We start from the raw sequence: 26,446 nt of genomic DNA on the forward strand, positions 1-26,446 counted from the left end.
TGACCTAGAGAATGTTACCTCATTCCAGAGCTGCATGTGTTTCATAAAAGCTACACAAAAGTCTATCTACACCACGTATAAAACAAAAACAAGTCTCAGGAGATGACTTCCAAGACAAAATTCTGTAACAAGGTGGTGCTGCTCCTTTAAAGGGCATGCCCTGGCCCCACACAGTCTTGCAGCCCAGAGTCTATGCATTCTGGGAGTTGTAGTTCCCAGAGACAGGGGAAATGTAGACTGAGAGCAATGCCTGCTGGGTATTGGGGTGGGACTATATAACAATCTCTCTCCCCTCAGAACTGGGAGAGATCCGGACAATACTTGCAGTAGAGCTCCCAAATGAGAGGGGTTATGGAAAAAGGTGAGAGAGGAGGCTTAGAGACAATCAGAGGAATGTGTACCTTGTGGAGACGTAAGTTTTTCATGTAGTAGAAGACATTTTGTGAGCCTCAGTACTGAGGTTGAAGGTTTTTTTACTTCTGTTCAGTTATACTCTTTCTTATCCCAGAAGGGGGTGGGAGGGTTTGTTTTGGCCACAGGACTGAACTACTCTGGCAGGGAGAAGGAAACCAAGATGCAATGAGGGGAAACTGAGGCACTGGCTGCATTTCTAAGATGAGAAGGAAAATGTACTTTTACAATACATGTGGGTCTGTTTATGACTATTAGTTTCCAGATAATTCACCTTAAAAATGAACAAAAACACCCCAAACAAACAAACAAAAAACAGGGTGGAACTTGTCAAGATTAACTGCCCTTCATGGTATATTTGGTGAAAACTGTGTGAGAGGAGTGGTGGTTGTTGTTGGTGGTTGTTTTTTTGGGGGGGGTCATATAAAGTAACATAATATTATGTCTGAAAATGGGTGAGTGGTTGAGTTTTTCATGCTAAATCACGCCATGAATGTTTCCCTCAGCGGAGGCAGACGTGCATAATTTCTTAGGGGATTTTATAACCATGACAACCAGTTTTAGAGGAATATTTTCAGTTTCCATAGTTTAAATTAAATTTGCACAAAAAGAAAAGCTTTTCAAAATGGGTACAGGTGAGCTGCCCCTTTTGCATTTTCATAATAACAGTGGAATGCTATTGCCCCCTATGTTATCGTCTTAAATTTGATGTAATTAAAACCAAAGTGACACTAACTTCTACTTTAATGTAATGATTGCCTTAATAGGACAGTTTTTATTTCCCTGCTTAAAAAACTAAATTAACTCACTTTAAAGATGCTGAAATTAGATCTTCCTGGTTCAAGTTAGATATAAATAGACTGTAATTCATAATGACTAAAGCATGTTGACATTTAATGCATAAGACTTCTTTGATGTTGTATTCCTTTGTACAGATGAATTTTGATGTCTTTTACAGAAAGAGTTGAAAGAATTTAGGTAAACCTAAAATAACTTGAAGGTGGTTATAATCTGAGTTAGACATGGTTGTTATGTTACTTAGAAATCTCATAAGCAGTTCAGGGGAGGGGGAAAGGATATCTAAGTGATCTTCCTTTTTTCAACTATTTTAAAAATGCCAGTTGAGACTTTGTTAATGTTAGTTCCAAAATACACATGGACCAGAAGTACATCAGTGAATAATAAATTGGTCATCAGTTCCATACAGACAAATGTAATCTTTTCCTTGGTGCATGAGGTTTGACTGCATGTGCAGAGCAAAATCATGTTAGCTGGGTGTTACAATATCCTGTGACAGAAATACGTACGTAACTGTTCACTCGCCTATTAAGGCCCAGATCCATCACAGCACTGATGCACATTCTTAACTTTAAGCATGTGAATAGTCCCAGTGGAAATTATGCTTAAATTATGCACTCGTTTAAGTGCTTTGCTGGATACGGCCTTAGTCTCTTTCAGCATTGCTGCTTTCCAAGTGTCTCCCGCTCTGTAAAAGTTTTGGATCATTATTCCCCAGTTAGCTTGCACTTCTGCAGACTGTATCTCATCTCCTTTCCAGCTCGGATTTCTATCCCACCTGGCCCTTTGTGTCATTTCTCTGTACTCACTTTTGTTTGCCACATCTTCCAAGAATTGCCTGTGTCTGAGGTATCATCTGGGAGCAGCCATTCTCTCTCTTTTATACCAATTTTAAAGCCTACCTACAAAGCCCTAGAGAATTGCTGGCTTCGTTTTCTAAGGAAATCACATGAAAATAAGCTTTCACAATAGGCAGCCGGGAATGTACGTTAGTTTCTTTCTGACGTTGTCTGAACGTGTGGACGGTCTCACGCTTTTGCAGCAAACTGCTTTTACCTCATTCTTCTTGGCAGAAGTACAGCAACTTTTGTATCATTAGCAGCTCCTTCAGCATCGCTCTCCTGCAGCATCGCTGTCTGAGCTCACAGGCCTTGCAACTCTACAGCACAAAAAAAACCAAAACGCTGCAGCAGTGAGTCCCAGAGATGGGGTCAACGGAGGGGCTCACGCTATGCGACCTTTTACCCTCATCGGGCCTCAGAGCCCGGACTCCAGCTGACTGGGAACATCTATACTGCTATTTTCACCCCTGTAGCTAGAGCCCTGTGCAGATACAAAAATGTGGATCCGCATCCACCAGGATCAACCTGCGATCCGACCTGCGATCTGCTAGCCGACTTTTACCTCTATCCGCATCCAGTCCCTCAGCAGCAAGCCATCTGGAGGGGGAAGGGAGCGGAGATCCAGGAGGGGCGGGTGGGGTCTTGCAGGGAAGAGGCAGTGTGAGGGCAGGGACTGGGGGTAAGGGGCCATGTGGAGGGGGCAGGCCGAGCCGCTGGACGGCCCTGATTCTGACCTGCTGCCCAGCCGCTGGGTGCCGGCCCCGAGCATGCTGCACCCCCCGGACTGCCTGAGCTGGATGCCACGGGATAGGTGCTGCCAGGAGACATGGTGCCGGAGCACAGCCGCTGCTGCTCAACATGTACTTGCCAGGTACGAGGCCTGCCCCTCTGGGAGACCGGGCTGCCCGTGGGCCACCCCAGGGCCCAGATCGGAGCCCCCCACTGCACACGTGGGCCTGCCCTCCCTGTGGGGACCTGGCCTGAGAGGATGGGGATGGGCTCCTAGGTCTTCTCACCTGCTCCTGCTTCTCCCCTGGCTTGCAGACTTTCATCCCTCTGCTCCCCGAGTCATCAGCCAGGCAGCCCGGCTCCTTGGCACTTCATGGTCTCTCCATCTCCTGCTAGGCACGGACTCTCTCCCTTTCCCGCTTTCTCTCTCTTCCCCTCTCATTCTCCCTTATCTTCCCCTTCTCACCGCTCCCAGCCCAGGTGGCAGACTTCTTACGCCTACTTAAAGTGCTGCGGGCTCTGTCGGAAATCGGATTTCCTTCTTCCAGCACGCATCTCCTGGCTTCATAGCCCCAGCCAGGGGGAAGTGGCTGTTGCCGCCGCAAAGGGGGCTGGGGACCGAGCTGTGCTTTATAAGCTGCCCAGAGGGTACTGGGAAGAGGCAAAGCGCCTCCAAAGCAGTTTGGGACTTGGCCGGGCACAACTCAGCTTGGCTCGGCCCTGTGCGGATGTGTCTCTGTCTCTGCTCCAGATCCATAGAGCCCTGCGTGGTTGTATCCGCATCCGCTCCGCTATCTGCAAAAATGGTCCGTGGATATGAAGCGGATATCCGCACATTTGCAGGGCTCTACCCATAGCATTAGCCTAGTGAGCCTGGCACTGTTGACTTGGGCTCTGAGACTCTCTATTCTGTCTTATAATATCCTGAATAGATATTTCCCGTATCTCTTCAAGAACTTACATTAGGGTGACCAGATAGCAAGTGTGAAAAATCGGGAGGTAATTGGCACCTATATAAGAAAAAGCCCCAAAAATCAGGACTGTCCCTATAAAATCAGGACATCTGGTCACCCTAACTTACATGGCCCCTATCTCTTTATTATAACTATTATTATTATTTGTATTGTCGTAGTGCCCTAGGAGCTGTAGTCATGGTCCTGGACCCCCTTATGCTAGGCAATGTACAAACAGAGAACAAAAAGATGATCCCTGCCCCAAGGAACTTACAATCTAAGAGAGAACAAATGGGGACAGACAGATGGAGGAATACAAAAAAACAAGAGGACCTTACTTAGCATGCCAGGCAGTGGTAGGTGTAATATCTGACTATATCTTGATGGCCTATGCATCAGCTGTAAAGTTGCATTGGGCTGAAATGTAATATACAAGCCAAATTCTCATATGCACACCCACTGCAAGTGCAGGTCTCAGCCCAGGAATGTATTTCTTTGCAAACTAACATGAAAATGGATGTTAAAATTATTTGGAAGCGTATAGATGAAGTGGGTGTGCAAAGTAATCTCTGTTTGGAAATGATAAAGGTGCCGTTGCTTCTGCTAGGAGTAATTTGGTGGCCATGCAACTGCTCTCCTCAGTGCTGGCATGGGTTCCCCTATACTTCTTTTTAAAATTTAAAAATTTATATTTTAAAATTTAAAAATTTATATTTTAAAATTTAAAAATTTATATTTTAAAAAACTTAATGGAGATATCCTATCTCCTAGAACTGGAAGGGACCTTGAAAGGTCATTGAGTCCAGCCCCCTGCCTTCACTAGCACGACCAAGTACTGATTTTGCCCCAGATCCCTAAGTGGCCCCTGCAAGGATTGAACTCATAACCCTGGGTTTAGCAGGCCCATGCTCCAATCACTGAGTTATCCCTCCCCTGCTTCTTGGCCTGCTCATTACTTTCTGCTTTGCAATGGTTGACTCAGCACTATCCCCTTGGGTTAAGCAAGATCAAGACCTCAAGGACTTTAAAGCATTTTCCTCAAGGTTTCAACTCTTAGCAATCTGGGCTTTCAGCAAAGCTGAAGTGTAGTATGATTGGAATATCGAATATATCCTCTTTTTGAGTGACTATCCTGCATTGCAAGCTGAGGTGCTGGTGCTGATACTTGTAGATCTTTCAAGCTATTACTTCATTCCCATGAACAGTAACATATCTGGCTTTTGCAATAAAAATTCCAAAATAGCCCAAAGCAAGTAACTATATTTACCACCTGCCTGATGGATGATTAGAACCCTCTTATATGGAAGGAAATTGGACATGGATTCTCTAATAATGTAAAGATACCAAAGTCCTCTAAAAATGCTATTAAAACTGACAGGGAATTTTTTAATCAAGATGTGTCACATGGGAATGCTAGTGAAAGACCAAACTTTATTTCCTGGTCTCTGTCATATGACAAGGGTCAGGGTTATGACCGGTTATATCCCTGTTACATGCTGTGTCTCTGTATACACTGACTCAATTGGTTACAGTTACAACCTTCCTTTTTTTATCCACCCCCATGAAAATCAAACGCAAATCAAACAAAATACCCAGCTTAAAATGACAACCACAAATTATTACAGCCAAAGAATAGAACATAAGAATGGCCATACTGGGTCAGACCAAAGGTCCATCTAGCCCAGTGTCCTGTCTTCCGACAGTGGCCAATGCCAGGTATTTCAGAGGGAATGAACAGAACAGGGAATCAAGTGATCCATCTAGGGTTGCCAGCCCTCCCGGTTTCACAGGAAGTCTCTCGGAATCAGGCTCCGTCTCCCGGAGGCTACTGCAGCCAAACAGGGAGAATTTAGGCCACTAAAAGTCTGGCAGCACATCAGGGCTAGGGCAGGCTCTATGCCTGCCCTGGCCCCACACTGCTCCCGCCTGGAAACAGCCAGCACCTCCCTGCAGCTCCTGGGGGAGGGAGGGCAGGGGGGTCCACATGCTGCCCACGCCCCAAGCACTGACTCCTCAGCTCCCATTGGCTGGGAACTGTGGCCAATTGGAGCTGTGGGGTGGTGCCTGCAGGCAGAGGCAGCTTGCAGAGCCACAAGGACATGCCAGCCACTTCCAGAAGCGGCATGGGGCCAGGACAGGCAGGGAGCCTGCTGCACCGCCAACTGGGAGCCGCCCAAGGTAAGTGCCACTGGGGCGGAGCCCACACCGCTCACCCCCTCCCGCACCCCAACCTCCTGCCCCAGCCCAGAGCCCACACCCAAACTCCCTCCCAGAGCCTGCACCCCTCACGCCCTCCTGCACCCAATCCCCTGCTCCAGCCCTGAGCCCCCTCCAGCACCCAAACTCCCTCCCAGAGCTTGGTTCCTTCTGCAGCGGCCTGTTCTGCAGCTGAGATGGATCCAATGCCTGGAGCCCATTCCTATTGTCAATGACTGGATTTCTAGTGGTTAGGGGACTAGCCGGAGACGGGGGATCAGTTCCCTGCTCCACCACAGATAGTCACCAACTCTCACGATTTTTATCTTGAGTCTTATGATACCTGGTGGTTTTCTTAAGATCCTAGACACTGGAGTCATGTGACTAAAACAGAATCTCCGTTTTCATTTGGGGGCGGGGGAGGGAGTAAATTTCTAGCCCTTATGGCTGCTGAGAAGACTTGAATCCCAAAGGTGTAAAAGCCAGAAAGCAAATAAAAAGAACTCCAAATGAATTATTTTAAGAATCTTACTATTTTTAAGCCAGTCTCATGACTTTTGGGAAGCCTGGAACATTCAGAAATGATGAGTGGGATTGACGGTACTGAATACTGGCGATTATGGAGACTAACCTTGCTGTAACAGGACTTCGTTTGGGCGTTTTAACACCAACCTGCATTTCCTCACTGCTGGCTTCCTTTTTAAACAGTAACCCAATCTAGCTTTGGCGAGTATGTGTGTTACTGTATTTCAGGGCCTTGGCTGTCAAAGTCCAACTGAAATTAGTCCTCGAAATTGGAGTTCTTTGATCCTACAGTATTCTGGAGGCTACTGTCTTCATCTGTACATAGTGCAGTACAGCCGTATAGTACCTTGAACAAGAACTAGACCACCCTGGAGAGGCAATGACCCCTTTTGTGCTAATAAGTTGAACTAAACGTAACAAAAACTAAGCAAAACTCTCTCCTTGTCCTTTTTAATGCTAGGTCCGTGAGGTGGCGTAACCAATTAACACGCTGAGCTTCAGATAGCTGCATTGCAGAAGGTGCACCGCTGATGCTCACTGGGCTTCTGCCAACCTCCACTTTCATCATTTGTTACTTTAAATCAATACCATTACGTTCTGCTTTTAACTTCTACTACTGGAGCTGAACTACCTACATTTACAACCTCATCTTTGATGGAATAGGGATACCTGCTTTGTCATTATGCTGGAGACGTGGGGCTGTGAAGTGGGCATGTCCAGGAGCCGAGTACAAAGGCAATCGTTCAGTGACATTGCTAACATTTCTGAAACTGGGAAGGAAAAATAGAAACGTGGTCTGATAGCAATACAAGTGAAGTTCCTTCCCAGCATTGCATAGATGTTTTTCAGTAATAGATGTGCAAGGCTCATTCCAAGCCAGAATGAATGTGTAGAACAGTCACTTGCTGTCACATTAAGGGGTGAATGGTGCATCCTACAAAAGCTATCAATAAGAAATGTACCATGCAAAGCACCAATGTGTGTGCATGTGCGCACACATGCACCCGGAGTTATTGAACCCAGGGAGCCAGAGAAGAAGTATCTGTTGTGATTACAAATCAGACAAAGGGGAAACGGTGGCCACAGCAGACCTAGTGGAATAAAAGCACTGACCTAGACAAGGCTGTTAGGATTATCATTTAAAGGACAGCAATGTAGGAATGTTCTACTACTTTTGTTTCTTCTAATAGGTGAGTTACTGCCACTCGCCTCTTCATGAGCACTGCAAAAAAGCCCTACTTCTTCTCCGCAGCAAGAGTGCAGCACTTCTCCGAGGCCCTGATTCTGCCATCCTTACCCTCCATTGTGAGTAGCTTATACTGCAAGTTATTCTCTTGAACTTTTGTTTGGCCTTTGTCATCAACCCTGTCATAACTATAAAGGGAAGGGTAACAGCTGTCCTGTGTACAGTACTATAAAATCCCTCCTGGCCAGAGACTCCAAAATCCTTTTCCCTGTAAAGGGTTAAGAAGCTCAGGTAACCTGGCTGACACCTGACCCAAAGGACCAATAAGGGGACAAGATACTTTCAAATCTTGGGGGGGGAAGTCTTTTGTTTGTGTTCTTTGTTTGGGAGTGTGTTCGCTCTCGGGACTGAGAGGGACCAGACATCAATCCAGGTTCTCCACATCTTTCTAAACAAGCCTCTCCTATTTCAAACTTGTAAGTAAACAGCCAGGCAAGGCGTCTTAGTTTTCCTTTGTTTTCTCAACTTGTAAATGTACCTTTTACTAAAGTGTTTATCTTTGTTTGCTGTACTTTGAACCTAAGACTAGAGGGGAGTCCTCTGAGCTCTTTAAGTTTGATTACCCTGTAAGGTTAATTTCCATACTGATTTTACAGAGATGATTTTTACTTTTGTCTTTAATTAAAAGCTTTCTTTTTAGAACCTGATTGATTTTTCCTTGTTTTAAGATCCAAGGGGTTTGGATCTGTATTCACCAGGGAATTGGTGAAGGTTTTTCAAGGCTTCCCAGGGAGGGAAAAATTGAAATGGTGGTAGCGGAACCAGGGCTAAGCTGGTAGTTAAGCTTAGAAGTTTTCATGCAGGCCCCTACATTTGTACCCTAAAGTTCAAAGTGGGGATCCAGCCTTGACAAACCCCTAGGTGCAGAGTGCCTGGCAGTATCACAGTCCGGAGGCGAGGCGAGTGTAGGTCATTTTGGCCACTGTTTGCATTTCGCTTCCCAGGAGCAGTAAAAGCCTGTGAGATTGCACATCACCTGTTTGTCACACCCTTTGGCTCTCTCACTGACTACTCAGCAACTCTGAAAATTGGACCACTTTTTAAATGCCTAAATATGGATTAACTTCAGGCATCAAAGTGTGAACATTTTGAGCATCATGTTAATGATATTGCTCAATTGAAATATCACTGACCTAACTGGCAGATATATTGTTGCTTCCTTTGCCAAGTAAGAGAACTGATCCTTAAGGAAGAAAATTGTTTTCTAGAGATCATCATTGCTTACTTTGTGCCAGCGCTTGCCACTTCATAGCCCCAGTACTTCTGGGCTTGCCGCCTCAGTTATGAATGTTTAAAAAAAAAAAAAAATTGCTCGAGCCCCGGCATCTAATTGCAAGATCCTCAGCACCTCTTTCATTACAAATTAAGCACTGGAGATCATCCTTTCAAAGCAGATAGAACCCCTCCAGCAAATATATGTCTGGGTTGTCAGAGCTGTGTGAGCTCTGGGTTGATCTGTGCTCTTTTCCAAGCCTCAATCATTATTTTATAATACTTCTCAGGGCTCTGTCTAAAAGGTAAAATACATTTCATATTGCACTCTCACTCTTAACTCAGTCTAGGTAGGATCTCATTCCATGTAGAGTTTGTCACTGGATCAAACTGGGCAGCCATAATCCCTCAGTTTTCATAAACTTGATATACAAATACCTGAATGAATGAGGTTTCCTTTGTTCCCCTGCAGTGTGATATAAGCTGCTGAAATCTTGACTTTCTTCTTGAGTGAGCTATAGAAGAATGAAAATGTAAATGATCTGTACTGGGATAAAAAACTCTTCTATATACCAACCACTAAAGTAACTACTTTGTGCAGTCTATACCCTGAAATAATGGAGAATGCTTGAATTCTGTCAAATTTAACCACAAGTATAAAGATAATCCTGCACATGATGTGCTTTAGACCTACTTGTGCGGCAGAAATCGGCTTAGCCAAACTATCTGCTTTATACTATATCTTTGGGCTAAGTCCCTCAAACAGATAGCTCTCAGCTCATAGGATAAACCAAAGGATATGTTTTGAACTGGTCTGAATCCATAAAGATTAGGGATAGCTGAACCTTTAATGTTCTTCTAATATTTATTGAAAAGCAGTTACGTTCCTCTAATGGGAAAATAAAATTGAATACCTAACCAAACATAGAATTCCTAGAGGTTTAGCAAATTAGAACAGCACAGTGACTAGGCTAGAACAGTCTATTGACTAAATGAGACCAAAAATAAAAATGCAGTGGGCTAGCTCTTCAGCTGGTGTGACCTGGCACAACTCTGACCTTAATGGATGTAATGATGCTGCCTCGGGCGGGACACAACTGAGAGTATCAATTCAGGACAAATTGCTTAGAGCAGGGCAGTTACAGCCCAAAGCTGGGGTTTCTCCACTACTAAGGCACGTCAAACCAGCCAAACAGAGAGGACTTCAGTCTCACCCCACTGGCTAACATAAGTCACACAAGCAATTCCCTTAGACACTCCAGTTTCCCAGTATCACCACCAGTGCCACTTATTATGGGGATGAATGGTTATGAAAACCAATGCCCCAGTAAAAGAAAAAAGGTTCTCCTGATCCCAAAGGACCAAGCCCTAGACCCAGGTCAATATACCAATCAGATTTACCCACAAATCACACTGTTAGAATCTAAAGGTTTATTCATAAAAGGAAAAAGATATAGATGAGAGCTAAAATTGGTTAAATGGAATCAATTACATACAGTAATAGCAAAGTTCTTGGTTCAGGCTTGTAGCAGTGATGGAATAAACTGCAGGCACAAATCAAGTTTCTGGAATACATCCACAGCTGGGATCGGTCATTCATTTCATTGTTCAGAGCTTCAGTTTGTAGCAAGGTTCCTCGAGAAGTAAGAAGCAGGATTGAAGACAAAATTGAGGGGTTTCCAAGGCCTTTTATATTCTCTGCCCATGGAAGGACACCTCTTTATTCTTACTGTGGAAAATCACAGCAGCAAGATGGAGTCTGGAGTCACATGGGTAAGTCACATGACCATGCATGACTCAGTTTGCAGGCCGACGCCATTGTTTACATTTTAGTCTGAACGTTCCCAGCAAAGCTCAGATGTGGATTGGTGTCTCCCAAAGTTCATTGTCAATTAAGTGTTTCTTGATTGGGCACTTACTGAGAATAGTCCCTTCTCAAGAAGCTGACCAAATGCTTCACTGAGGCTACTTAGAATCAAAACACATTGAGAGACACGTACATAGCCAATATTTATAACTTCAACTACAAAATGATACACACATACAGACAGCATAATCATAACCAATAAACCATAACCTTTTCATAGACACCTCACTCAAGAACCTTTGTACAATATTTGCTGCAAATATATAATAGTGGGTGCAACAATAATCTATACGGTCACAGTTCATGTCAATAACATCACAATAGAGCTACACTGATTTAGCCCAGCTGAAGATCTGCCCCAAATGGCACACATCAAGCCAGTGTGACAGAAAATGCTTCCTCTTGTCTGTCACTATGTCTAAGTTTCTCTAGAGCGTTGGTTGCAGAAGTAACCACACATGGAAGTTATCCAGCTGCTGACAAATGTTTAAATTGTTGACTACTTAAGGGCCGTGCTTCTAGAGATAACTAGATTTGAAGTTTAGGAAATTCTAAAGTCAGGCTAATGGTCACAGTAATCCTTCTCACTGGATCTGTTTGTTAGTACACAAGCTCTGTCACCTTACCATCTGAGCACCTCCCAAACATTTAAAAATAGAAATAACTTTTTCCATCCTTCCTTCCCAATCAGCAGGAGTAATCTTTATTCATGTATAGCTTTGGGTGTGCTTGTCTGAGTGCGCAGAGAATTAGCTATGTCAGAGACATGAGTTTTTTATTTAGTTGTGAATGCATTGAGGATGGGCGTCATTCCGGTGCTCGGTTACATAGTGTGGCACCTTTGAAAGTTCTGTCTCCCACACTCACGAGCTTCCCCCACTGGGCGATGAGGTTAATTTATTCCAGGGGAACACAGCTGTTGTGACATGTCTCAGAGGGAGAGGTGTTCTCTTTTAGGGCCAATCTAATGGAGGGCTTTGGACAGGAGGTCAGAGACCAAGAAGTGCACTTTGTAGTCATTGAGGCAAACTGTATTACTAAGGAGATGGGGTGACACGTTAAGTAGCGGCTGGATGTGTGGCCTCGTTCCTCGATACAAGGATTGGAACCCCTGATGTGTTGGTGCAGAGATCCTTGTCCCCATCTGGGTGGTTAAACACTGGAATAAATTGCCTAGGGAGGTTGTGGAATCTCCATCTCTGGAGATATTTAAGAGTAGGTTAGATAAATGTCTATCAGGGATGGTCTAGACAGTATTTGGTCCTGCCATGCGGGCAGGGGACTGGACTCGATGACCTCTCGAGGTCCCTTCCAGTCCTAGAATCTATGAATCTCCCCCAGCACTGTTTTCTCAGCACACTGAGGAGCAAAGGCAGTAGAGTTGGGAGAACCAAATATCAAACTGGCTGAGCAAAACCAGGGCATCGCCGACTTCTGCTTCTGTCCACATGAATTTTTTGTTTCATTACAAGATGAGATCTAGCTATAGGTCTGAACTCCTTTTATAATTAACAGTGTTATGAACAAAACTTTGCTTGCACAAAGCAAATCCAAACGAAGGACAATTATGGCAAACTGAAGTTCAGGGCCAAAGCCTCAGCCAATGTAACAGAGCTACGCCAGTTTACAGGCAGTGCTGCTCTGGGGATTTACACCAGCTGAGGACAGGGTTCTCTGTTTCTCATTTGGCAATTCGTTTCCAAAAATAATTCTTCCCTTATTCACCCGCTGTCGTTCAGTCTAGCGGTATGGTGAGAAGTGAAATCACACCAGTATCTACTCACACAGTTGCTGAGTATTGAATGAAAATCATGAAAATACCACTCATTCCACCTCAGAAAGCACATTTTCTAGACCAGAGTGCTTTTATATTTGATAATTATATATGGTAGTGTTGTGAGAAATTCATTTTAACATCAATTTAATTTCTTTGTAATTACTTACATTGACCAGGTCCTTTAAATTCATAAAGGGATTTGAGAATCGCATTTGAGAATGAGGGACAAAGTTGGCATGACTAAGAATAACTGGAATATACAAAATCTTACCACGCCATTTGTTTTGCTATTACCATTTCACTGCAGCCATAGTCCTGGCCTATTGTGCCTTTGTCATAGGGCCAGATTCTGGCACTTTTCCTGGCGCTGAGGAGTACCTTACTGCTCAAATAGAGCCACGGACATCACTGGGAATATAGTACTCCTCAAACTCATTGTGAGAACAGCTGGGCGGGAAATGGTTTTTCTGTCCCATGAACATTTTTGAGATTTCAAAAACTTTTCCCGTTTCTCATCAGAACAAAACTGAAACCTTGTATGTGAGAGAAAAAAGAGCCACCCCAGAAGAACTGATAGCCTAGCGGTTTGTAGACTTGACTGCGAGGTGGGTGATGCAGATTCAAGTCCCTGCTCTGACTATGTGTCTCTGGTTTTGACCAGAAATTCTATCCTGGACCTGAGAAACCTTCCTGATGAAAGGATAGTCAGAACCAATATGTTTCTACAAAAAGCTTTGCTTTTGATGAATAGGCATTTTTGGACAAAAAAACATTTTGTTGAAAAATTGCAGACCAACTCTAAATCATGAGTAAGGATGGCAACTAGACCTTAGTGAATAAGTGAAACCCCCAACCCTGAACATGCGAGTCCTTTGTAGGTAAATGCCTTTCCATGGTAATTTTTGCACTTAGCTGCAAAGTTGTCCAAAATGTATCCTTTATGCCACCCCACTTGTGTCCTTTGAATTGTTCTTTCTGTTCTAGCTATATTACAGACTATGAGCCAGATTCACATAACTAGAACTGGTTGGGGGGAGACTTTGAAAGAACCAACTACATATTTATGGCTGAGTTACTCCTTTAGCTTTTGGTGTGGAAGGTTGAGGGTTCTAGTCATACTTATGACCTGTGATGTCTGTATATATGCAGACATAGACGTGTAACATATGCACACGAGTGGCTCTCAGGTTGTTAAAGAGAAAATTTGCCTTAAAGTGTTTGTTTTGGGAGACAGGTAGGTGGAACAGAAAGTACCCCATGGACTTCACCTACAGACTTTAAAAAAAAAAGTTACTCTGTTAAATTTTTGGCTTTCCAACTTTTACATACAGTACAATACTCAGTACTCTATATACTAAGGGAACAGCAAGGTGTTGATAAAGACGATGACCTACAGTCGTATCCTGTTAGTCCCAACAGCCATGGACCATTATCTGCTGAACCAGAGTTGCTTTAACCAGAGTGCCTGATCTTTATCCTGTGACAGCAAGGAGGAAAAACATACAGCCATATTTCTTTAGATAGAAGCATTGGCAAGCTTCTGACTGAATAAATGGTGACCCACCTTAATGTAGGATTTATTCGAGCATGTTTCATTTATCTGATCATGATTCTACCAATTCTGAGCCTAATTCACCCCAGTCAATGGAATTGCACCTGTTTAGATCAGGGCTATTTTGGGCCCAATTCGATTGCCTGCTGATAGCCTACTTACATTGGCCCACTTACTCCAACAGCGTGGGCATTGTAAATCATCACACAAACTGCATTTGTGTGAAACTGTTTTATGGGGTCAGCAACTCTCTGTCAGACGTTAGTATCAGTTTTTTCCTACATTAGTATCAAATTTTTCCTACATAAGTTGACTTTTAAGGACCTTACAGAAGAATGTTATTCTGCAAATAATACTAGTTTTATAGGGCAGCTGCATTTTCTGACCTCAATCTCAAGTTTCCTTTGTTATACTTTTTTTTTTTTTTTTTTTTTTTTTTGCCATCACTTCAGCCCTCCACAAAGCAATTTATTTAGGATTCATCCAGTGCTCTGAACAGGAGTATGGTTCAATAATGAAAGATATACAGTTCCCTAAACCCTTGCGCCAAACCAAGATCCCCCAACAATTGGAAAAAGGCAAATATAGTGCCCATATTTTAAAAATGGAAGAAGGAGAATCCAGGGAACTACAGACAGGTCAGCCTCACCTCAGTCCCTGGAAAAATCATGGAGCAGGTCCTCAAGGAATCCATTTTGAAGCACTTGGAGGAGAGGAAGGTGATCAGGAACAGTGAACATACATTCACCAAGGGCAAGTCATGCCTGACCAACCTGATTGCCTTCTATGATGAGATAATTGGTACTATGGATATGTGGAAAGCGGTGGATGTGATATACCTTGACTATACCAAAGCTTTTGATACAGTCTCCCACAGTATTCTTCCCAGCAAGTTAAAGAAGTATGGATTGGATGAATGGACTATAAGGTGGATAGAAAGCTGGCTAGATTGTCGGGCTCAACGGGTAGTGATTAATGGCTCGATGTCTAGTTGGCAGCCTGGTATCGAGCGGAGTGCCCCAGGGGTCGGTCCAGGGGCCAGTTTTGTTCAACATTTTCATTCATGATCTGGATGATGGGATGGATTGCACCCTCAGCAAGTTTGCGGATCACACTAAGCTGGGAGGAGAGAGTGTCCAGAGTGACCTAGACAAATTGGAGGATTGGGCCAAAACAAATCTGATGAGGTTCAACAAGGACAAGTGCAGAATTCTGAACTTAGGACGGAAGAATCCCATGCACTGCTACAGGCTGGCTAAGCGGCAGTTCTGCAGAAAAGGATCTGGGGATTACAGTGGATGAGAAGCTGGATATGAGTCAGCAGTGTGCCCTTGTTGCCAAGAAGGCTAACGGCATATTGGGCTGCATTAGCAGGAATATTGCCAGCAGATCGAGGGAAGTGATTATTCCCATCTACTCGGCACTGGTGAGGCCACATCTGGAGTACTGTGTCCAGTTTTGGTCCCCCCCACTACAGAAAGGATGTGGACAAATTAGAGTCCAGTGGAGGGCAATGAAAATGATTAGGAGGCTGGGGCACATGACTTATGAGGAGAGGCTGCGGGAAATGGGCTTATTTAGTCTGCAGAAGAGAAGAGTGAAGGGGGATTTAATAGCAGCCTTCAACTACCTGAAAAGGGGTTCCAAAGAGGATGGAGCTAAGCTGGTCTCAGTGGTGGTGGATGACAGAACAAGGAGCAGTGGTCTCAAGTTCCAGTGGGTCTAGGTTGGATATTAGGAAACACTATTTCATTAGGAGGATGGTGAAGCACTGGAATGCGTTACCTAGGGAGGTGGTGGAATCTCCATCTTTAGAGGTTTTTAAGGCCCGGCTTGACAAAGCCTTGGCTGGGATGATTTAGTTGCAGTTGGTCCTGCTTTGAGCAGGGGGTTGGACTAGCTAACCTCTTGAGGTCTCTTCCAACCCTAATCTTCTATGATTCTGTGAGTGCAGACTGGGACTGGGTAGACAAGGAGAATAGGAATGGGATGAGTAGCTTTGGGAAAGGAAGACAGACTGTGGCAGGGAGAAATTTTGGGGGTGTGTGGGGGTGGAGTGAGGACAGGGTGGAAGGAGCTGGGGTCTGTGGTGCACACTCCCCTCCAGAGCTCAATGGGAGTTAGGTGCTCAGTGGAATTTCAAGTAGTGCCTATCTGCATCTTTAGTTGTTTAAATGCCTTTAGAACAGAGGTGGGCAAACTACGGACCACATCCGGCCCATGGGACTGTCCTGCCTGGCCCTTGAGCTCCCGGCTGGGGAGGCTAGCCCCCAGCCCCTCCCCTGCTGTCCCCCCTCCCCCGCAGCCATGCCACCGCGTGGGGAGAGCTCTGGGCGGCAGGGCTGTACGCTCCTGCAGGGCAGCACGGCAGTGTGTCTGGCTCCGGCCAGGCAGCACGGCTGCCAGACATGCTGCTCTGAGCGGTATTGTAAGGGGGCGGGGAGCAAGGGGGTTGGATGAGGGGCAGAGGGTCCCGGGGGGCTGTCAGAGGACAGGGAGCAGGGGGTGGTTGGATGGGGCGGAGGTTCTGGGGGTGGGGCAGTCGGGATGGGGAACGGGGGCGGGGTTGGATAGGCATGGGAGTCCTGGGGGGCCTGTCAGGGGGTCGGGGTCTGGATAGGGGTCCGGGCAGTCAGGGGACAGGGAGCAGGGCGGGTTGGATAGGGGGTGGGGTTCCAGGGAGGCAGTTAGGGGTGGGGGAGTTCCTGGGAGGGGGCGGTCAGGGGACAAGGAGCAGGGGGGGTCGGATGGGTTGGGGGTTCTGAAGGGGATAGTCAGGGGGTGGGTAGTGGGAGGGGTCGGATAGGGGGCAGGGGCCAGGCTGTTTGGGGAGGCACAGCCATCCCTACCCGTCCCTCCATACAGTTTTGCAACCCCGATGTGACCCTCAGGCCAAAAAGTTTGCCCACCCCTGCTTTAGAATCTGATCTCAGATGCCATAGTGATGAGCACCGTAGGAAAGCCCATGAGGCAATTTAATATGTTGTATTTAGAGCAGGCTATGAATAATGTGCAGTTAACACAGAGCCACACATTGAACAATGTGGATAAAACTGACTAGCAGCTCATTAAGTGAGCACCTGAGAGGGATGGCAGGCATCGATCCTAGGCCACCACTCAGCAGCTCACCTGAACAACTGGAGAAGGGAGCAAGTGAAGTGCTAGCTTGCAAAAGGCCCTGCCCACAAAGCCCCTGATTGGAAGAAATGTCCAGCACCACGGATTGGCTGGGAAGCTCTATTTAAACCAGAAAAAGGCACAAGAAGTTGTCTGAGCAACTAGTCAGAAATCCCTGACTGACTGACTGCTACTATGGAACCTACCTACTTCCTGATTCCTGAGTCCTGCCTCTTCCTAGTCCTTGTCCTCTTTATCCCCGACTCCTGCCTCACTCCAGGTCCCTGCTCCTATGTCCTACCCCAGCACTGACTCTGGCTTCTATCCTTGGGTTGGCACCCGACTCGGTCTGCGGCTCTGACCTTTGGCTTTGCTCCTGACTCTAATCATTAGGCCTGACCACCCACCCCTCTCTCCCTACAGCACCATCCGCCTGTGCACTGAATGGGGCAGGGTCCTGTGGAAAGAGAACATGTGATTATAGACTGTATCATAATACAGACGCACAAAAGGGCTGCAGTAAGATTGCACAGGCACCTTTAAAACTTTCTTCACTTTTGAGTGAGTGACTGCAATTTTAATATTAAGATAGCTTTTTCTGTGTAATGTGTACATAAAATGGCTGAAGATAACATTTGCCAAAGGGCTACCTTTGCTCCCAGAGAAGTCACTGAGGGTCTGTCTACACTGCAGTTGGAAGCATGTCTTCCACCTTGGGTAGACAGACATGCACTAGCTCTGGTCGAGCTAGCTTACTACGAACAGCAGTGTGGCAATAGTGGCCTGGCCTAGCCACATGAGCACAACCTGACCCCCTGGGTCCACACTCGGGTGGCTAACTCATGACACAGTGTCCACACTGCTATTTTTAGTGTGTTAACCCTGCTCAATCTAGCATGTCTGCCTGTCTATCTGGCATGCTCCCAGCAGCAGTGTAGACACCCTGAATGTTTTACCATTGAGAGAGTTGTATTTAGCTACTGAAACGCAAATGTCCCCATTAGGCCATGCCCACATAGGGGACAAAAAAGTCCTGTTTTGTACTATACTAAATGTAATATTTTTTGAAAGCCATTCCAAGCTACTCAGATTTATTTTAAACTATATCACACAGCTCTCCACACTTTAAGTGATACTAACAATGTTTGCTGTTCTTCTCTTTTCCTCACAGCGACTGGATAAAGATGTGAAAGTCTCTCAGCACTAGATTATAAGAGAGTGCTTTGAAAGTAAATCTGGGTGTTTTTGTCTTTTAAAATCTCTGCACAACATAAATAACCTGCATCTTAATGCTTTTTCATTAGAAGTAATATAATATGTAATGTGTTCAGCCTCTTCTTTTAGCCACAAGTGAAAGTGCCCTTAGACTTCCAGTTAAAAGTGCAGTGTATCAATTCTGCAGCTGCCCTTTTCAGCAATGCTAACAATTTGGCCCCATCTACACTAGCTGGCAAACTGACATTGCTCTCACCTGGGGCTGAGTTGGGTTCTAACAACTACTGGTAAACTTAGTATTTTTAGCAGAGTTAGACACGACTTTTATTTCTCTTCCTAGAATTAAAATCCTTCTGCTTGCCCCATTAACCTTCTGTGTGGCTACTTAATGGGTGCTTGCCTTAAGAAACATTGAACAGCCTAGCACAGAGATAAAGGCATATTCCACAATGAAACAACTAAAATATATTAATTATTCAACAAGGCATTTAACATTTGAAAAGCATCATTAATCATTAGACTTGTGAAAGGTCCCCTGTTTTTGTAGGAAATTTGGAGGGGTTTGATCTGTTTAAGCACACCATTAAATCCAGCTAACTTTACTTTGCTTTTGTGACCATAAAAAAAAAAAAGCCGCTCTGCAAGCTGTTGATTTCTGAAATTGCATTGTGTGGTTTTTTTATGTAAAACTAATTAAAACGTGCATAACCCAATTACAAACTATTCCCTTAGAGCAAATTTTATATTTAACTGCGCCAGGATGCATCAGCTGTGAGACATGGCCCTATATTTGCAAACAGGAGCTGTGTAATGGCTCAAGTGGTCAAATAAATATGCTGATGGTTTTGTCTCTTTCTTCATGCACTGTGTATATTTGGAACAGAACCAGCTACTTTCTGACGTGTCGGGTAACTGAGTTTTGCCTCCGCCACCTAAGCAGAATATCTAGGACAGTGGTTCCCAAACTTGTTCCACTGCTTGTGCAGGGAAAGCCCCTGGCAGGCCAGGCCGGTTTGTTTACGTGCCACGTCCGCAGGTTCAGCTGATCGCGGCTCTCAGTGGGTAAATTTAAGGGGGAAATGTCATTTCTGACCTTGATTGGAAAAAATCTGGCTGAATGATCTCCTGGGACTGTTGCAAAATGGCATTTCCTTTCCTCTGCTCTTTTCTACCCCTCTGTGTTCAGATGCTGTCACCCTCACTACAGGCTTATTGGTGCTGCTTACCAGATTAAAATGGATAACTGAGATTTCTTAGCATTTGCCTGTACTCAGGTCATTCCTTCCTGAGTACACGCTACACTGCCAGCATATTGACTGCATAGGCAATGCTGCAGGGCACAAAACAGTGTGGGGAGTAACTGGCCTTGCCTTATGAACTTTAAGCCAAAGTTATGCTGCCATTAGCGGCCCCTTGGATCCAATGAGATTGCCCTGGCATCTATGTATGTGTGGGCAGTACCCAATTTTATGATTTTAAACGATCTACCTTTCCCTTGTAGACAAGTTCCTGAGCTTGAGCAGGCAATGAAAGCTTCTCTGTACTAATGAAATGCCCAAGTCTTAATGGATTAGTAGGTTTCATAGCTGCATACCTTCAACATTACTTTATAGTGCAGAATGCTGGGGAATGAGAAAGTATGACATGTCCAAACTGTCTTCATTCCATACAACCTGCCTCGGAAAAATCCTTCGTATCTTTTGGCCCAGAACAATCTCAAACTAAAATCTATTGACACAGTGCAACCAAGAGGATATGAATGCCATCATTGCCAGGAGGCATTGGAAATTGATTGGCCATGTGCTTTGGGTGGAAACTGATTCCATCACCAGAGTAGCAGTAAGATGGACACCTGAAGGCAAGCGAAAATGAGACCACCCGAAAACAACATGGTGAAGAGCTGTGGAAGCCGAGCTGAAAACCTGGGGCACAGCTGGGGAACCATTGAAAGACTTACCAGAAACAGACAGGAGTGGAGGAGCTTCGTCGTTGCCCTAAATGCCAGAGGCGTAATGAGAGCATGATGATGATGATGATGATATCTGATTAAATCTGCATTTCTACTGATAAAAATATAAGTCACTACTAATAGGTTTTCAGATTGCATTAGCAAAAATACATCTAAATTGTATGCTGTGTCTATAAAAAATGAAGAGGGCGAAAAAGTCACTAACACATTATGATGGATTCAAAAATTTGTCTTCAGGGGTGAAAGTAACTTAAAGGACTTACCGGTACTCCAGAGTCCTGCGGAGGGGACGGGGCCTCAACTGGAAGAGCCGTGGCCTCTACTGGAAGAGGTGGGGCCTTTAAATCCCGGGGGTTTTAAATCAGGATTTAAAGGGATTGGGGATCTGGCTGAAGCTAGGAGCCCCGGCCCCTTTAAATCACCCCCGGAGCTACCAGCTGCAGAGGTGGCTCGGAGCCCTGGGGTTTGGGCAGGGGTGAAAGTAATTTACATTTCTTACCCATATGGTCCAATCGCAAGCAACCCCCCTCTTCTACCGACTTCATGGATCCCTCCCATTGCATGACATAGATATAGAAAATAAAGCTGCTACTGTTACTAAAAATACTGTCTATAATAAAACTTTAATATTGGAATAAGCCTGAAAAAGTGGAAACTCACTGTCACATTTTTCTCCGTGTCTTCCCTCCTCCTCCAGCCAGGTTGCCGATGCTAGGCCGTGCTTTCCCCCTGCCTGCCACTCAGCAGTGGCTGCAGGGGCTCCCCTCTAGCTTGTAGCAGGGAGACTGGCTGAGAGGGAGAAGCAAGCCTACCCCCTGCATAAGAACAGTTTAAACTCAGCTGTTCCCTGCAACGTTCAGCCTCTGGGGTTAGGAACCGTTTCTGGCATCCTTGTTAATTTCACTCCCAGTTGTTGGGGGGTGGGGGGAAGGTGTGTGTGACCATGGCAGGAGCAGTTCTTTTCTGCCCCCTGGATGACGGGATCTCCAATACTACTATAATACAATAGTAGGGGCCGGTTGCTGGGGTCGGGGCAGTCGGCGGTAGGCTGCAGCTGCATTGGTTGTGACCCACACATTCATACACACTATATGTATTACTGTCCTGTGGGGAAGGTGCCAGTGCCCAGTTAAAGGGTGGAGGGGGAGACAAGTGTTTCTGGGCTAACACCTCAGGAACTTCTGCTTAATGTGTGCTGCTTAATGGAGTCCGTCCTTCCCCAGGGGGCTGTTGGTCCAACTCCTACACTGAAGAGCTATCTTTTTTGAGAGATCCATCCATACTGTACCTATACATTTAGAACATACCTGGATCAGAGTAGATTTAGATCTGTGAAGCAAGACAAGAAGATTTTGTTTTTCCAGGAAGACATTCATGTGGATGTTCCAAAGTTAACTTTTGAGTGCCATACCCCCACATGGTGGAAGCCAGGAGGGCAAGGGACTGCGTTGCACCATGCCCACCAGTGCCCCACTTTCCCTAGATCCTCCCTATTTCCTAGCAAGTCAGATATCAAGGATTTTTTAATCTCCCTTCCAGGCACATAAAAGAGTGCAGGGGGCACACCAGTGGGTGACTAGTAGTAGGGGAAGGCAGGGCAGGGGTGAATGAAGGACAGCTGGAATAGCCTTCATGAAATATACAAGATACTTAGAGAAAGTTTTGTCAATTTCAGCCTCTGCACTCTGCAGGCAGGGCAAAACAAAAAGAGATCTGAGATTGCGCCCTATGTTCTTATGCAGGCAGCTAGCAGGGAGAGCCCCTATTGAGTGGGGGGTGGGGAGGATTTAAGCTGTGCAGCCAAATGCTTGTATTTGTTGTGTATATTAGTATTGGTGAGATCCCCTCATCCCAGGGGCAGAAAAGAACTGCCCCTGCCCAGGGCCGGCTCCCAAAAGCTGCACTCACGATCGCGATCTGCGGCGGCAATTCAGCGGGAGGTCCTTCGCTCCGAGCGGGAGTGAGGGACCGTCCGCCGAATTGCCGCCAAATAGCTGGACGTGCCGCCCCTCTCCGGAGTGGCCGCCCTAAGCACCTGCTTGGCAAGCTGGTGCCTGGAGCCGGCCCTGCCCCTGCCATGGTCAAACACACCCTCCCCCCAGCAACTGTGGGTGAAATTAACAAGGATGCCAGAAACGGCTCCTAACCCTGATGGCTGAACGTTGCAGGGAACAGCTGAGAGTTTAAACTATTCTTATGCAGGGGGTAGGCTTGCTTCTCCCTCTCAGACAGTCTCCCTGCTGCAAGGTAGAGGGGAGCCGCTGCTGCTGAGTGCCAGGCAGGGGGGAAAGCACTAGCGTCGTCAGCCTGGCTGGAGGAGGAGTCAGATTGCACCTTTTCTTACCTGTCCTCCGTACCGGCGTACTTTCACCTCTGCTTGTCTTTTCTGAGACTTGTAAGAATATCATTGGGTAGCTCTCAAAGGCTGCTGCTGAAACTGAAGGCTGATTTCCAGTGTCCCAGTGAAACAAGTGCAGATAGTTTCCCTGCTTGATAGCAGCCCCATGAGTTGTTCTGCACATACTGCCTGATTCAAAGTCCATTGAAGCCAATGGAAAGACTCCCACTGACTTCACAGGCTTGGACCGGGCCTCCACATGATACATGTAGGACTCTGATCCCGGAAACTGCCCCGTGTAGGTGGAGCTGTGCCCCCACATGAAGCCCAGTTGATTTAAATGGGTCTCCAGCACACTTTTCCCCCCCCAGAAAGTTACAGCCCTAGAGCATTTTCCCCCTGTGTTCCATGTATTACTACATGTCAGGTATTCTACTATAGAGATGTTCACACTGTAGGTGGTCAGGTGAAATTCATATGGCATAGTTAGCATGCATCATATTTTACCACATCACATGTATTATTTCAGAATGTAGCAGTTGCCATGTAATTCCTCTGGCCAGACCTTGCTGACACCACTCCTTCAACACAGGAGCTGTCTGGTTGAAGTTAGAGAGTAAACACTAGGCATCCCATGATGGTTGTGGGATCAGGCCCCACAATTTGTGCCCGGTGGATTAATTAATTAATATTTGACCAGTTCTTTGCAAACTTGTTAAGTGCTGTGTATGCGCTAAAGATTTGGAGGATTATTCTTTGGAAGAGGGTTGAGGGAGATGACACATGAGATTAAAGCCAAGACTACTGCAGACACGTCATGAGCATTCTGTCTCCATTGCATTTTTTAAAATTCTTCCATTCGTTTGTTTTCATACCGAGCTAAAGAGATGCCATTTCCCATTTAGATCAGGGTCCTCCTCTTTCCTGGCTTGTTCATACATTGAAGTTTACTGTTGAGTCGAAGGAAACTTTTAGAAAGGAAGGAAGGGAGATAGATGAATTATGGCACTTGAAGTCAGAGGGAAAATTCTAAAAGGAAAATGTAATTAAGAAATAAATTGAAAAACGGATGCACCTGTGATACAGTGGCCAGAAACGATTATTTTAGAGGGAAAATGATTGCAGGCAGCTTAATTCTATTTCATTCCCTCACTCTAGGGATTTGGGCTGTCTGCTCATTTATTTGGACATAAAGCAAACCTTTTCTGCTTTCTTTGTTAGTTGGAATGAGTATTATTTTGTTGCAGCATTTTAATTAAACACCATCACATCCATGTAAGTATCTCAGTACATTTAGGACAGTGGAACTCTCCTCTGTTGCTTTTCAGATGCACTTGGCATTTGTGTTTTTCGGTCCGTGCTATTAAGTGTTCTGTAAATACACAAATGGGGAAAAGTAAGTTTATCTGCTGGGAAAAAGCGCCAAGGTTTTTGTAAATCCAAGGCTCTTCAAAGAGAGCGAATGGTTTGGAGGAAATTCAAAAGACAGTACATCTCAGAGTCAGTGGGGCTATGTTTTAATGACCGTGTGTAAGGCAGGAGAAGAAAGGACAGAAAAAAGAATCAGCAAAAATGGTAAATGACATTGACACAAAGTATGCAGTGTTGTTGTAGCCATGTAGGTCCCATGGTATTAGAGAGAGACAAGATGGGTGAGGTAATAGCTTTTATGGGACCAACTTCTGTTGGTGAGACAAGCTATCAAGCCTACACAGAGCTCTTCTTCAGATCTGGGAAACGTACTAAAAGTGTCACAGCCAAATACAAGGTGGAACAGATTGTTTAGCAGAAGTAATGAACGCATAGTTCAAGGACTATTCAAGATGAAGTGACCCATTAATACCACTCCAGTCATAGGGGGAAAGGTTGTTAGTGGCTTACAGATTGTTGTAATAAGCCATAATTCCAGTGTCTCTATTCAGTCCATGGTTTTTAGTGTCTAGCTAAGCTATGAATTTAAGCTCCAAGGCTTGTCTTTTACTCAGGTTTCCTTTGAGGATGAGGACTGAGAGGCCAGGTATAGAGAGGTCACTTTGTGAAGAGTGTTCACCCACAGCTGATAGGGTATTTTTGTCTTTTATCATTTTCCTGTGAGTTCATTTGAGAAGTGTAATGGTTGTCTGGTTTCAAAGATGTTGTTGGGGGCATTTAGTGCACTGGATGAGGTACACCACATGTTGTGATAGGCATGTGTAGGATCTTGAAAGGTGAGTTGTGGGGGGTGTATATCATTGTAGCAGTGGAGATTGTCTGCAGGTTTTGCATCTGTTGTTCTGGCAGGGTCTGGTGCTGCTTTGAGTTGGTGTGTCCTGGTCTGTGGGGTGCTTGCTTCTGATGATGAACTTGGAGTGGTTGATGGTACTTACACTGTGGTCATCATCATGGTACGGTGCCCTTAGAGTGACAGCCTGAAATTAAGTTAACTGTATTGTGACACTCTGTACCTCGGGGGAACCCTCTGAACCCCCATGTTCATCCTTACAATATAATTGTGTGGTATCAATGCTAAGTTTGTCATGTCGGGTGTCTTCGGAAGGCTCATGATGCACTGAACATTGTTGTTATAGTAATGTTATAGCTTGTAATTACATGTGTATAGTTATGAGGCTAAAAATATGTCCTCATGGCTTAAAACAAGCCCAGGCAAAAACTCTCTAGGAGCAGAGGCCCAGGCAAAACTCTCCAGGAGCAGAGGGGCAGTTCACACCTCATCAGGGCATGTATGGGACAAACCCAGCCCAGCCTCACAGGAACAAAGGACACTGGCCTAGGCAGCAACAAAGGATTTGTTGGACTCTCCAGTGAGTCACCCCCCTTCCCTTGGTCAGTTTGAGGACTACGATAAGGTAATGCTCACCTGACTCTGAAGGGGGGAGCAAAGCCAAAAGGGAAGAAAGGACAGGATAAAAGGGAGAGACGTTTGCCATGCTCGCTCTCTCTTCCACCTCCATTACAGATACCACCACCAAGCGACTGAAGCGCTGATCAAAGGGGAGAGCCTGGCTGAAAGGCAGCCAGCCAGCCTGTGGTGAGAAGCATCTAAGTTTGTAAGGGCACTGAAAGTGTTAAGATCAGCTTAGAATGCGTTTTGCTTTTATTTCAGGGCTTTGGAGCGGAGCCCGGAGCTGGAGCGCGGAGCAGCTCCAGATCAGTGGAGCTGCAGGTTTTTGCTTGGAGCTGGAGTGGAGCAGGAGCACAGCTCCAAAGCCCTGTATTTCATTTGATCAAATATGACTTATTGTGCTTTGACTTATAATCACTTAAAATCTATCATTTGTAGTTAATAAATTTGTTTGTTTATTCTACCTGAAGCAGTGCGTTTGGTTTGAAGCGTGTCAGAGACTCCCCTTGGGATAACAAGCCTGGTACATATCAATTTCTTTGTTAAATTGACAAACTCATAAAAGCTTGCAGCGTCCAGCAGCATAATTGGACACTGCAAGATGGAGGTTCCTAGGGTTGTGTCTGGGACCGGAGATATTGGCTAGTGTCATTCGGCTGCACAATCCAAGCAGCGGCTGGCAAAAAGTGCTCACTCACGTAGCTGGGAGCAGGTTATATGCCAGAGGCTGTGCGTGAACAGCCCAGGAGTGGGGGTTCTCACAGCAGAGCAGGGTAAGGCTGGCTCCCCGAGTCGAGGATTGGAGTGACCTAGCAGATCACCGGTCTGGATAACAGCAGGTGAATGTTATATGGATA

At 45.5% G+C, this 26,446-nt stretch overlaps 1 long non-coding RNA gene across 1 annotated transcript; it reads left to right on the forward strand.

Moving 5' to 3' along the window:
- Positions 1–285: 285 nt before the first annotated feature.
- Positions 286–26,136, forward strand: LOC112059504 (uncharacterized). The gene is made up of 3 exons (XR_002888816.3): positions 286–412; positions 7,645–7,759; positions 25,851–26,136. It is a non-coding gene; the product is annotated as an uncharacterized LOC112059504 (long non-coding RNA).
- Positions 26,137–26,446: the final 310 nt, after the last annotated feature.

Source organism: Chrysemys picta, chromosome 4, assembly GCF_011386835.1.
Source record: "Chrysemys picta bellii isolate R12L10 chromosome 4, ASM1138683v2, whole genome shotgun sequence".
In the NCBI taxonomy this organism is placed as follows: domain Eukaryota; kingdom Metazoa; phylum Chordata; order Testudines; family Emydidae; genus Chrysemys; species Chrysemys picta.